Source organism: Globicephala melas, chromosome 10 (genome assembly GCF_963455315.2).
Source record: "Globicephala melas chromosome 10, mGloMel1.2, whole genome shotgun sequence".
NCBI lineage: Eukaryota > Metazoa > Chordata > Mammalia > Artiodactyla > Delphinidae > Globicephala > Globicephala melas.
Genome location: NC_083323.1, coordinates 61324830 through 61338878, shown reverse-complemented (window position 1 = coordinate 61338878; position 14049 = coordinate 61324830). Strand labels below are relative to the sequence as shown.

Genomic DNA, 14049 nt, shown 5'->3' with positions numbered 1-14049 from the left:
GAGAAGGGAGAGAGATCTCGCTCTCTGTGGGAGGAATGTCAAACAGTCTGGGGCCACGTTTCACCCATCACTGCTCCTCACAACTGTGTCCCTGGGCAAGTTTCTCAACTTCCTTGAGCCTCAGTTTCCTCATCTGGAACAGTGGAGATAATAACACAAATCTCACAAAACTGTTGTTCTGAGGATTAAATTAGAGAGTGGATGTGAAGTGCTTAAGACATTGCCACAATGTGTAATGCACTCAATAAATGGGAGCCCCTCTAGTGCCATGGTTAAGTTTACAGGCTCTGGAGTCAGACTGTCTGGGATTCATTTCTGCCACTTGGCAACTGTGTGACCCTGAGCTCGTTACCTAACTTCTTTTGCCTCCATCGTGTCCTCTGTAGCCACCCCACAGAATTGTGTTACTGGGACTGGGATCATACATGTAAGCACTGGCTCACAGAAAACACCCACATGTTTTTTGGGTGGTGGGAGTGCGTTCCCTGAATCGGAGGAAGCACGTCCTTGTCCTGGGCTTCAGTGACGAGATGCGTCTTTAGGTTAACACCTTGGGCACTCTTAAGGAAACTGAGCTCAAAGCGGAGGCGCCACTGACCCTTCTGGTCATAACCGTGAGCCAGGTATCAGGTAAAATGGGGTGGATGCCGCCTTGCAGAGTTACTGATGATCCCACCATAAACCAGTGCAAAAGAGTCAATGTTGGCTGTTGCCTCTGGGCTGCAAGAAACACATCCACCCCAGACAAGGTAAAGCAAATCGCTTCCGCCTCCTGGAAAACATCAGAAGGAAATCTCAGAACAGTAGCAGAGTGAAGGAGCAAAACTGTCAGAGGCTTTCATTAAGGATGGGTGCAGGGTTGTGCCATCCAGCTAGCACTTGGGGATTTTGCAGAGCCCAGGGAGTGACTGGTGGCATGGAGGCTCTGGAAAGTGCCCAATGCACCGGCAGTTGGGTAATCCCCATATCACAGAGGCCCAAGGTATCAATAGAAGGGGATGGCATCATCAAATCTCAGAGTTGGGAGAAATCCCAGAGGTCCCACCAGATGCATGAATAGCTCCTACCTTCTAGGACAGTGGTCACATCAACATCTGCTTGTGCAGCCCAGTGGAGAGTAGTTCACTATCTCTTTGGTAGTTCATCTTGTTTATGTACGTCTCTGATTGCTAGTTCTCTCTTAAATTAAGAAAAATCTGCTTATAGTTCTAGCTCTGGTTCTAGTTCTGCTCTGTGGTAGCACACAAACAAGGCTCCTAACACATACTAGTTTTCTAGACATTTGAAATCAGTTCCCATCCCCTCCGAGCCTTCTCATCACCAGGACAAACAGCTCTATCTCCTTCTATTGTGTCTCGGTGATCTGAACTCTCTCCACCACCCTCAGGATTCTTCTCTTGACCTTCTCTTTCTAGAAATAAAACAAAATCACCCAGGTACCCCACAACCAGAAAAACAAAAACAACTTTGAATTCGCTTGTGTTCCTTATCCACTCTTTAGCTCTGTGCTGACACTCTCTTATATAGTTGGTATCATAGCATTTGGGGGATGCTACTGTCTTCACATCATGTGGTGGATTAAAATGGCCACAAATTCTTTGCTACTCTTTGCACCAAGAGTTGGAGCCTATTTCTCCACCCCTTGAATCTGGGCTGGCCTTTTGATTTGCTTTGGCCAGAACATAGCAGAGGTGATGTCTCAAGAGACCTAGCAGGTCCCACTTTGGTCCTCTTGGGATTCTGGCCTGAGACCACCATGCTGAGAAGAAGTCCAGGATATGAGAGCCGGTGGAAAGAGAGGCCCATTTCTTTCAAACATTCCAGCCATCGCACCCGAGGCCCCAGACACACAAGTGAGGCCATTTTGTTGCATCAAGCCCAGGATGCAGCTGCATGAATGGGGCCAGGAGAGACGAACATAAGAATTGCACTTTCAACCCACAGAATGGTAAAAGAATAAATTGTTCATGTTTTAAGCTACTAAATTTTGAGGGGTTTATTATGCAGCAGTAGAAAACTGATATTTTTATAGCAGAAATCATTCACTGAGTGTTTTTACTCTACACTCACCCACAAGGGTTTTTCCCCTTGCAATAGTGAAATATTTATCTACCGACCTTCTCCCCTTAGGTGTCCTCAGCTTAGGGCCTCCTGCCCTGTGGGGAGAGAGTCCAGCTATCTTCTTTTGCCAATCAGCTGCATCACTAAGAACACATGCCCAGCATGGGAATGAGCTGCTCAAGCCAGGAAACTAGACCCCTATTTTAAGTGACAGTTGTCATAGAAAAACAGAATGTCTGAAACTGACATCAGGAATAGGGTGTTATTCAGCGGCTGGTATCTTATTGCCTGATACTGGGAGGAAGTTACAAGCCAAAGGAAAACACAATAGCATATGGAAGAGGCCAAGTGGTAGACTCTCTGTGGAGTCAAGAGAGGAACAAAATACTAACTTCCATTGCCAAGAAGTTCCTTTTTCTTTCTTTCTTTCTTTCTTTTTTCAATATCTTTCTTTGGGTCTTTGGATTTCCAGGTAGCAAGACCTTAACAGAACTATAGAAATCAATTCATTTCAACAAACAATTCTGAGCATCTATTAAGTGCCACACCCTGCGGATGGGGAGGCAATGAAAAACAACACAGTTTCTGCCCTCAAGGAGGTCAGTTCAGAGTGGTTCAAATCCAGAAGACTTCATCGCAAGTAGCAAGGCTTGTAAATATGTCAAGATATCTGCTGTAGCTGTGATGCTTTGGCTCTGGAATCAGCAATTTCTCTACAAAGCCTTGGTTCACAAATAAGATATACTATTGGCCAATAAGCGCATAAAAACGTTGCTCGAGAGCATTAATCATCAGGAAATTTATATTAAAACCACAATGATATACGATTACACTCACTAGAATGGCTAAAATTAAAAGAATGACAATAAAATCATTGAAAAAGATGTGGATGACTAAAAAGCTCATACTGTTGAGCTCTGGAACAACTTTGGGGAAAAATTGGCAATTTTTAAATAAACTTGTAAAGTTTTGTATTTACCATGTGACGTAGGAATTTTACTCCCACGTATTAACCTAAGAGAAATGAAAATCTAAGTCCACACAAAGACTTGTACGTGAATGTTCATAGCCACTTTATTCATAATAGTAAAATAATTGGAAACAAGGCAGATGTCCATTATCAGATGATTGGATCAAGAAATTGTGGTATTTCCATACAATGGACTACTGCTCTGCAATAAATAGAAATGAACTGTGATACACGAGACCACACAGACTAATCTCGAAAACATTATGTTGTTGGGCTTCCCTGGTGGCGCAGTGGTTGAGAATCTGCCTGCCAATGCAGGAGACACGGGTTCGAGCCCTGGTCTGGGAAGATCCCACATGCCGCGGAACAACTGGGCCCGTGAGCCACAATTACTGAGCCTGTGCGTCTGGAGCCTGTGCTCTGCAACAAGAGAGGCCGCGATAGTGAGAGGCCCGTGCACCGCGATGAAGAGTGGCCCCCGCTTGCCACAACTAGAGAAAGCCCTCGCACGGAAACGAAGACCCAACACAGCCATAAATAAATAAATAAAGCAAAACTGTCAAAAAAAACACAAAAAAACATTATGTTGAGTCAAAGGAGCCAGGCACAAAAGAATATATACTATATGATTTCGTTTGTATGGAATTCTAAAGAAGATGAATGCATGGTAATAGAAAGCAGATGACTGGTTGCTTGAAGCTGGTGTTGGGTTGCAGAGCTTAACTGGGAAGGAACAACATAAGAAAACCTTGGGGGTAATAGAAATGTTCCATGTGTTGGGTAATAGAAATGTTCCATATGTTGGGCAATAGAAATGTTTCATATGTTGGATGTGAGCAGGGGCGTGGTTGCAAGGGTATATGCATTCATCAAAACTCATCAAATTGTACACTTTAAGTGGACTCATTTTATTGTATGTAAATTTCGTTTCAATAAAGCTGATGAAAAAACTTTACAAAACGTATATTCAGAGAAGTGCTACTATTTCTACCCCTTCTACTCAGCGTTCTGCTGGAGCCAGCTTGCACTTGCTTGCAAGAGCCAATTCTGTGCATCTCTGCAGGCAGCTTGAAATTGACCACGTTGGGAGTATTTACACCAAGGAAAGTGGCAAATTTACAAACCAAGGCTTTTGCAGGGTTTTGTTTTATTTTTTCCAGACAATTGGTTTACCTGCCTATCGCTGCCTCTACCTGACCTATCCTCCACTTGTAGATAAACCATCTCACTGGTTTCTAGTTTATTCTGCCTGTATCTTTTTGGACAAATCAGCGGATATGTGTTTGTTTTCTTATTTCCTCTTTTTTCTTACACAAAAGTAGCATTCTGTATATGCTTTTTTGCATTTTGCTTTTTTTCGCTTAAAAATAAGTCCTGGAACTCACTCCAATTCAGTTCACTGAGATTATCTCCATTGTTTTTTCAGCTGCATAGTACTCCATTGTTTGACTGTACTGTAGTTTATTCAACCAATTTACTGCTTTGGGGCATTTAAGTGGTTTCCAGTATTCTGCAGTTACAAGTTACCCATAATGCTATAATAGATAACCCTGTGCCTGTGTAGTTTTGTGTTGTTGGAGGTGTCTTTTGAACTTAAATTCTTAGAAATGGGATTGCTGGCCCAAAAGGCACATGTTACATATTACCAACTTCCTCTCCATTGGGCTGTACTAGTTTGTATTATTACCAGCAATGTATGAGAGTGTCTGTATCATTACCACCTTGCCAACCACGTATGTTGTTAAGCTTTTGAGTTTTTGCCAATATGATGAGTAAGGAATGGTATCTCAGTGTAGTTTCGATTTGTATGTCTCTTATAGTGAGTGAAGTTGAACTTCTTTTCATGTAAAAGGGTATGGTGCAGACTCTTGCCCCCCACCCTACAAAACCTTTCACTTGTAGGGCTCCTTCTTGTCTGACTAGGTCTTAGCATCTTATTTCAAGTCAGTGAAAGAGAATCTGATTGGCCCACCTGCCTGTGACTTGGTTGCTACCCCAGGTGCATTCGGCCCTGATCAGCTGTCTATTCCTGTCATACAACAGGGGCTTGATGGGAATTCTCAGAAGGCAGTGAGCAGTCACTGTATGAAAGATGTTGAGTGAATACCAGTACTGAAAATGTGTGTTGGAGCCCAGATGGCCCCTTCTGCTAAGGCTGATACTGTCTGACAATTCCTTCATTCAATACATATTTTTCACTGAGTACCTTCTATGTGTAAATGCTGGTCTAGGCACCATGGAGGAGGCAATTTTTTATATTAAGAACATATTATGGAGCATTTCAAACAAATATAAAAGTAGAGAAAATATATAATGAAACTCCATGGACCTATCACCCAACTACGACTATCAACTCATTTCCATTTTTTTTTTCCATCTATACACCACATACTACCCTCCCCCATGGCTTTACGTCCTTTCATTTGTAGATATGTCAACATGAATCTCCAAAAGATAGGAACTCCTAACTATAAGGACATAACCATAATAACATTATCACACCTTAAAAATGAACAGTAATTTCTTCGTATCAAACATTCACTCATTTCAGGTTTGCATGTTTGGTTGTTTTTACACTTTGTTCAAATCAAGATCTAAATAAAGTCCATATACTGTAATTGATTGGTACGCCTTTCAAGCTTCTTTTAATCTATGGCTTCTCCCTTTTCTCTCTCTCTTTTTTCCTTTCAACTTAAGTATTGGAGAAACCAGGTCATTTGTCCTACACAGTTTCCCACCCGTGATATTATTTAAAATATTCCTCCATCCTTTGTACTTCTTTGAAATTCAAATTTTGGGACTTCCCTGGTGGTGCAGTGGTTAAGAATCTGCATGCCAATTCAGGGGACACGGGTTCAAGCCCTGGTCCGGGAAGATCCCACATGCCGCAGAGCAACTAAGCCCGTGTGCCACAACTAATGAACCTGTGCTCTAGAGCCTGTGAGCCACAACTACTGAGCTCATGTGCCACAACTACTGAGGCTGTGTGCTGCAACTACTGAAGCCCGCACACCTAGAACCCGTGATCCAGAACAAGAGAAGCCGCCACAATGAGAAGCCCGCGCACTGCAACGAAGAGTAGCCCTGCTCGCCACAACTAGAGAAAGCCTGTGTGCAGCACTAAAGACCCAATGCAGCCATAAATAAATAAAGAAATAAATAATAAATAAATTCAGATTTTATTTTTTTTATTTTATGTTTTCGGCTGCATCACACAGCATGTAGGATCTTAGTTCTCCAACCAGAGATGGAACCCGAGCCCCCTGCAGTGGAAGTGTGAAGTCTTAACCACTGGACCGCCAGGGAAGTCCTCAGATTTTATACATTTATTTATTTATTAAAATTTTATTTATTTATTTATTTTTGACCGTGTTGGGTCTTCGTTGCTGCGTGTGGGCTTTCTCTAGTTGCGGTGAGCAGGGGCTACTCTTCGTTGCAGTGCACGGGCTTCTCACTGCAGTGGTTTCTCTTGTTTCGGAGCACGGGCTCCAGTAGTTGCGACACGTGGGCTCAGTAGTTGTGCCACAGGGGCTTTAGAACGCAGGCTCGGTAGTTGTGGCGCATGGGCTTAGTTGCTCCGCGGCACATGGGATCTTCCCGGGCTGGGGCTCAAACCCGTGTCTCCTGCTTTGGCAGCGAATTCTTAACCACTGCGCCACCAGAAAGTCCCTATACATTTACTTTTGCAAGACTCTTTCAGACAGACACAAATATATGGCTGTCGACAGAGTGGAGAGAGTCAGGAGGCTGCGTCTGGCTCCAGCTGTCATAGCCATTGCAGTACGTTGAGCTCCATAGAGACAGTTCCCCGGGCAAGGGAGAGCCGGATGGGCACTGGGCCCCCCTGTGCCTCACTGAGGAAAAATAATTAAACATGGGGAAAGGAGACGCTAAGAAGCCGAGAAGCAAAATGTCATCCTGTGCATTCTTTGTGCAAACTTGCCGGGAGGAGCACAAGAAGAAGCATCCAGATGCTTCAGTCAGCTTCTCAGTGTTTTCTAAGAAGTGCTCAGAGAGGTGGAAGACCATGTCCGCTAAAGAGAAAGGAAAATTCAAAGACATGTCAAAGGCTGACAAGGCCCGTTATGAAAGAGAAATGAAAACGTATATCCCTCCTAAAGGGGAAACAAAAAAGTCCAAGGATCCCAATGCACCCAAGAGGCCTCCTTCGGCCTTTGTCTTGTTTTGTTCTGAGTATCGTCCAAAAATCAAAGGAGAGCATCCTGACCTATCCACTGGTGATGCTGCAAAGAAACTGGGAGAGATGTGGAATACACTGCTGCAGGTGACAAGCAGCCTTGTCAGTGGAAGGTTGCTAAGCTGAAGGAAAAGTACAAAAAAGATATTGCTGCATACTGAGTTTAAGGGAAGCCTGATGCAGCAAAAAAGGGAGTCGTCAAGGCTGAAAAAAGCAAGAGAACAAGGAAGAGGAGGAAGATGAGGAAGATGAAGAGGATGAAGAAGAAGAAGAAGATGATGTTGATGAATAAATCGGTTCTAGCGCAGTTTTTTTTCTTGTCTATAAAGCATTTAACCCCCCTGTACACAACTCACTCCTTTTAAAGAAAAATATTGAAATGTAAGGCTGTGTAAGATTTGTTTTTAAACTGTACAGTGTCTCTTTTTGTATAGTTAACACATTACCGAATGTGTCTTTAGATAGCCCTGTCCTGGTGGTATTTTCAATAGCCACTAACCTTGCCTGGTACGGTACGGGGGTTGTAAATTGGCATGGAAATTTAAAGCAGGTTCTTGTCGGCACACAGCACAAATTAGTTATATATGGGGATGGTAGTTTTTTCATCTTCCGTTGTCTCTGATGGAGCTTATACGAAATAATTATTGTTCTGTTAACTGAATACCATTCCATAATTGCAAAAAAAAAAAAAGAAATTGCAGCTGTTTTGTTGACATTCTGAATGCTTCTAAGTAAATACAATTTTTTTTTATTAGTATTGTTGGCCTTTCCATAGGTCTGAAAACTTTCTTCTTAAGGGGAAGGTAGTCTTTTGCTTTTGCCATTTTGGATCAGACTAATCATTACAATGTTTATCTTTCATACAGTTGGCTGATAAAAAGCTTTTGTCTAGACACCCTGCATACTCGCGATGAGGGTAATAAAAGTTGAACTGAGACAGTTTTCATCCATAACTGAAACGCAGATCTTGATCGGTTGATATCAGATGTCACATAGCCCAGTTACATTTACAAAGTGAAGAGTAACCAATCTACGTACAGGACTGGATTATTAGAATCAAACGTTTGAAAGTCTGTCCTCGAAGGACTAATAGAAAAGTATGTTCTAATCTCTACACGAGGACTCTACATTCTTTAACTCCCATTACCATGGAATGGCAGCTATATTTGCAGTTCCCACGTTAGAGACCTGAGAATGTATCCCCAAAAGCGTGAGCTTAAAATACAAGACTAACATATTAAATTTTTTTGTTGACATTAGTCCCAGCAAAGGCTCTGGAAAACAAGTGCTGGCTATAAATGTCTTCTCCTATTTATCTAAATATGGATTGTTTAGGAAACTTGAGACCCTCCACTAAAGGTACTTTTAATTAATTGGGCCAACTTTTAAAATTGTATACCGCATTTTAAATCAGGTATATTTTCCTATATTATGGTCTGCCCCTTTATAAATCAAATAGACATGAGGGAAGAAGACACTTAGGCTTTTGTGATCTCAGTATGAATTATCTGATTTATTTGAAGTTGAATTTTCTTTACAAAACTCAGGCTCATTCATTAGAGTCATAGGTTTGTCTGCTTAGCAGTTTAGGGAACACTTTGGCAATTTTGTGGTTTTTGAGATTATCATTCTCTTAAAGTGCCCGTGTTTTAAAATAGCGTTCTTGTAATTTTACATGCTTTTGTGATGGAGTGAAGTTTTGTTATATAATGTGGGTTTGGATTCTTTCCATTTGCATTTGTTTATGTAATTTCAGGAGGAATACTGAACATCTGAGTCCTGGATGATGCTAATAAACTAGTAACTGTAGAGGTTTTAAAAATATGTACGGTTGTCTCTTCTTTTGAGATGTCACTAGTCATGTTCAATCCATTATTAGTTCTTTAGGGGATACAAAGTGGTGATATTTTAATTCTATCATTTCTTATTTATATATTAGCTGGAATATTTCTACAAAGAGAAGCTTCTCCTTACCTGTTTGGTTATCCCTATTTATAGTTCCCTTAGAAAGGCAGGATAAGTACTTGAACCAGTTTCAACATAAGAATTGGTTCTTGGCATGGAAAATGCAAATTGAATCTGACATGGATCCTGCCCTCAAGGAGCTTCCCATTTGGTAAGGGGTTAAGAAATGTGGACAGAGGTGATGGGAGAATCCAAGAGGTGCAAAGGATTCTGAGTATGCCCAGAGGACCATCGTTCCTGAGAGACAGAGCTGGCTGGGACTCAGTGCTTCTGGTTACTGGACATCAGGGGGGCCTAGTAAAAGTGTTCACATTTCAGCTGAGCCTCCAAAGATGGGGTGGCAGGGATCTCTCCTTCTTCTAAGCCTGGGCTTATGGTGTTCCAGAAATAAGATAACTTTTTATTCTTCCTTGCAGTCCGGTGTGGCCGTATGACTAAGTTCTGGCTTATAGGCTGTTATGAGAAAAAGTAACTTGTGTGATTTCCACATTGTACCCTTAAAGAGAGGGGAGGCCTTTCCCTTTGCCCTCCCCCATTCTACTGCTCACAAAGTAGATGTTGTGGTACCCCATCTTGGAACACAAGGACCAGGAAGCATCATAGAGATGGCAGAGCAACAAGATAGAAGGAAGCTCCTGAGTTTCTGGTTGCCCTTCTATGAGCCACTGTACCAGCCCTGGATGCTACCCAACTATGACAAGAACAAGGAATAAACCTCTTCCCCTGATGGGGTGGCCGTGGTGATGGGAGTGCCATCTGGGGTCTCCCTTGAAGCATCTAGTATCTGCTGGTGCTAGGACGTGGTGGGAAAAGGAATCCAATTCAAAGAATGTAGGGGAAGGAGAAAGTGCAAGGCAAGGTAAATGTTTTCACATTGAGGAAGAGGAGAGAGCAATTAAAATATCCCAAAGTCTCTTAAGGGTAGGGTTATAGGTATTTTTGAAAAGCATTGACTCTCCCTTTTTAATCCTGAAGTTTACTCAATGTGAGAATCAGGCTAAAGGTGTTTGTTACATTGATGGTCACACGGCCAAAGGCATTATTCACGCACCTTTAAAAAGTGAAGTGTTTTTTCAAATATTTTCTATACTCAGAAATTATCTGATAGACGCTTTAGCATTCTTTTATTCACATTTAGATTTGAAATTCACATGGAATTGGGTTTTGTGTATGGTATGAGGTAAGGACAAATTCAACTGTTTTAAAAATCATCCTTTTTCTTATTGTGCTACAGTGATAACTTTGTCATAAAGGCATTTGGGAGTATCTACTAAAATTGAACAGACATATTCCCTCTGATCCATTAAGTCCACTCCTAGATGTATATCTAACAGAAATGCATTCATACGTGCGTGAAAAGAGAGATTTGAGAATGTTTATAGCAGCACTACTCAGCCCAATAGGCAACAATATTGTATTGTAATCATCAAACTTGCTAAGAGACCAGAACTTTATGGGTCTTAAGGATCATCATATATGGGATAGAGATGCTAATTATCCTACAGTGGCAATCATATTACAGTATATAAATGTATCAAATTAACATGATGTACACCTTGAATTTGTGCAATGGTATATGTCAGATATATTTCAATCTTAAAAAAGGTAACTGCCCCCCAAACTAGCCCTAAAATGAAAACAATCAAAATGTCTATCAGGAGTAGAATAGATAAAGGAATCATGGTATATTCATGCAAGAAAATAGCATACAGCCATGAAAACAAGTGAGCTAAACTATATACAATAACTTTGATGAATCTCAGAAACATGTTATTGAGTGAAAGAAGTCAAAAGTAAAATAATATAAACGATCTCATTCTATGTATATAACATTTAAAAATGGGCAAAGTGAATCTATGGTGTTAGAAGGTTATCTTTGGGGAGGAGAGTAGAGTTAGTAACTGGGGGGGGACCCACAGAGAGTTTCTGAGGTACTATTAATGTTCTATTTCTTAACTTGCGTGGTGGTCACCTTGTAGTAATTCTTTGAACTGTACATTCATAATGTTTGCACTTTTTGTATGTGTATTATATATCAATCTAAAAGTTATTTTAAAAAAGAAGTTGGGGGACTTCCCTGGTGGCGCAGTGGTTAAGAATCTGCCTTCCAATGCAGGGAACACGGGTTCGAGCCCTGGTCCGGGAAGATCCCACATGCCGCGGAGCCCGTGCACCACAATTACTGAGCCTGCGCTCTAGAGCCCGCGAGCCACAGCTACTGAAGCCCGCACGCCTAGAGCCTGTGCTCCACAACAAGAGAAGCCACCGCAATGAGAAGCCCACGCACTGCAGCGAAGAGTAGCCCCCCCGCTCGCCACAGCTAGAGAAAGCCCGAGCGCAGCAACGAAGACCCAACGCAGCTAAAAATAAAAATAAATAAATAAATAAATTTATAAAAAAAAAAGAGAAGAGGTTGGTTGCTATGTTATATTCTAAAGGAAGGAAGACTGAAAGAGAGGCATGACAGAGTTAGGACAGAGCCTATGTGGAGGTGGTATTCTTTTGGTTTCAAAGTATCAATAGCTGTTACATTTCTCCAGTGAAACACCAAAACATAAGATATTTGATATACATGCAAAGCAATGTTTGATATTTGATACAAATTGGTAGATGGAAGAGGAAGATAAAACTAGTAGTCAGATTTCAGCAAATCTCAAATACCATTGACCATTATTTTAATAAATCATTTATAGGGGAAAATGCTGCTAATTAAATGTGAAACCATACCTTAACAATAGTTCTGGGTGACACATGAATTGGTCATATCAGCTTCTTATTGCTTTGAGATTTCTTTGATTTATTCCAAAAGATTTGGTTATTTTTCCTCCCTTTATTTGCCTTATTTGCTTGGTGGTATTATGATTGACATTGCTTTTGCATATATGTATGTCAGGTACAAAATGGAACACAACTTCATCTTGTTGTGGCCCTCTTCCTTTCTTCGGCCCCGTAAAGCTCTTGGTTGGTCTTTACAGGAGAATTAGAATTTTGGCCATTCCTCCAAAGTGAAATGTTTGCTTTATTACTACCAGTGTGCCCCTGTTGCTGTGTTTCTCTGCCTTTCTGTGACTACAATAACCTTTCATTTCAATGAGCAGTCTTTTAAAAGACATTTTAAACATCAGCTAAGCTCATCTGCAGTGATGCCAGTAGAATAGCTATGGCCAAGTTCACACATGTGAAGCAGTGACACAGCTGCTGCCTGGCCAACAGTGACTATAAGAGGATTCTCGATTTCAGAGATGTTAAAATGTGAAAAAAAAAATGTGCATCTTAGAACTGATGAATCAGTGTGTTGAAGGAAAAGGCAGAGTCAGAAAATTACTATTTACAGAATTAGAGGAAGTCTTACATACTTGCATAATGTGGGCTGAAAATAAGAAGTGATGTATTTCAAGGACCTAGAAGAAAATCAGGGAAAAGGTTAAAAGAAAATAACATAGTTTGCCTAAAATAAATGTACTATGTTTGGTGGAGGCTGGTATTCATTAACTTGATGTAGAAAAGCATGGCTGATCTCCCTCTCTCCTTGGGAGGCAAGGTGATATGATAACTTAGAGCACTGGAGTGCTGATAAATGTTTAGCAACTGGTTTTCTAGAAAAACGTGCATATATAGGTTTATTATAAATTTTACTTATATAAAGGATATGTAGCACACAGTTTAAAAATATTATTAAATATATTACTCTGTTGTAAATTACCATATAGCCAACTGATTCCCACAGAACACTTTTGTTGATTTTTCCCTAACTCTGTATCCATAGCCAACCTACGGTTGCAGTTGACAAACGAGTACAGTTTTGACATGAACGTTGGTTGGTACTTTTGTTTACATTAATGAATAAGAGCAAAGTGAACAGCAAAGACATATGTTGGAACTTCACTGGTTTGTCAATGACATGAGTGATTTCCTTGCTGAATCAGATAACAGTCTTCTAATACTGAAAGAATCTTCCCTCAGTGTTCTAGTGTTATGAAGAATGTAACAGCTATAGACACAACACACTTTCAAGTTTAATCTACATTTCGAACATTTTCCCACCTTCTTAAGGCTAGACATCAGCAAAATGATAAATGAAGCCCTGAATTGTAATATGTGCCAATTGCTATGTTGTAAATATTCCCAGCGTGGTCAATTTCAAGTTATCAAAGTGATCTTACTGAATATGGAGTTAGGAAGAGATGTGAAGTAACACAATATTATTTAGCATTTCCACCCTATAGCTCTAAGAGATGTAAAAAATCTTAAGAGTGTAGACACTAATCAAAAGTAATGATTATAACTAGGAAGTAATTAATTTTGAATATTTATTCTCTTGTTTTAAATATAATTTATTTATTGTAAGTTTGAATCACTTAATTTTTTTTTTTTTTTTGTGGTACGCGGGCCTCTCACTGTCATGGCCTCTCCTGTTGCGGAGCACAGGCTCCGGGCACGCAGGCTCAGCGGCCATGGCTCACTCCCAGCCGCTCTGTGGCATGTGGGATCCTCCCGGACCAGGGCACGAACCCGTGTCCCCTGCATTGGCAGGCGGACTCTCAACCACTGCGCCACCAGGGAAGCCCTGCATCACTTAATTTTTAATAATGGCTGTGCTTAACAAATGCTCATAAAATTCCTGAAGCTTTGACTATCAGCTCTTACAAGGCTATATGTGTCAGCTCCTGCACATCTCTGCTTTGGAGTCAGACAAAGTCAGGTTTTTATTTAACTTTACTGGTTCCTCGTTCTCCAACCATGGGCAATATATCCAGCCTCTTCAAGCCTGGTTATTTCTACAGCAGGGCTAATAATACCACCATCATAGAGTTGAGTGAGGACAGAATGAGATCAAGTTTGTGAAGTGTCAAAA

At 41.0% G+C, this 14049-nt stretch overlaps 1 pseudogene; it reads left to right on the top strand.

Moving 5' to 3' along the window:
• Nucleotides 1-6905: 6905 nt before the first annotated feature.
• On the top strand, nt 6906-7889 carry LOC115841242 (high mobility group protein B1 pseudogene; annotated as a pseudogene).
• Nucleotides 7890-14049: the final 6160 nt, after the last annotated feature.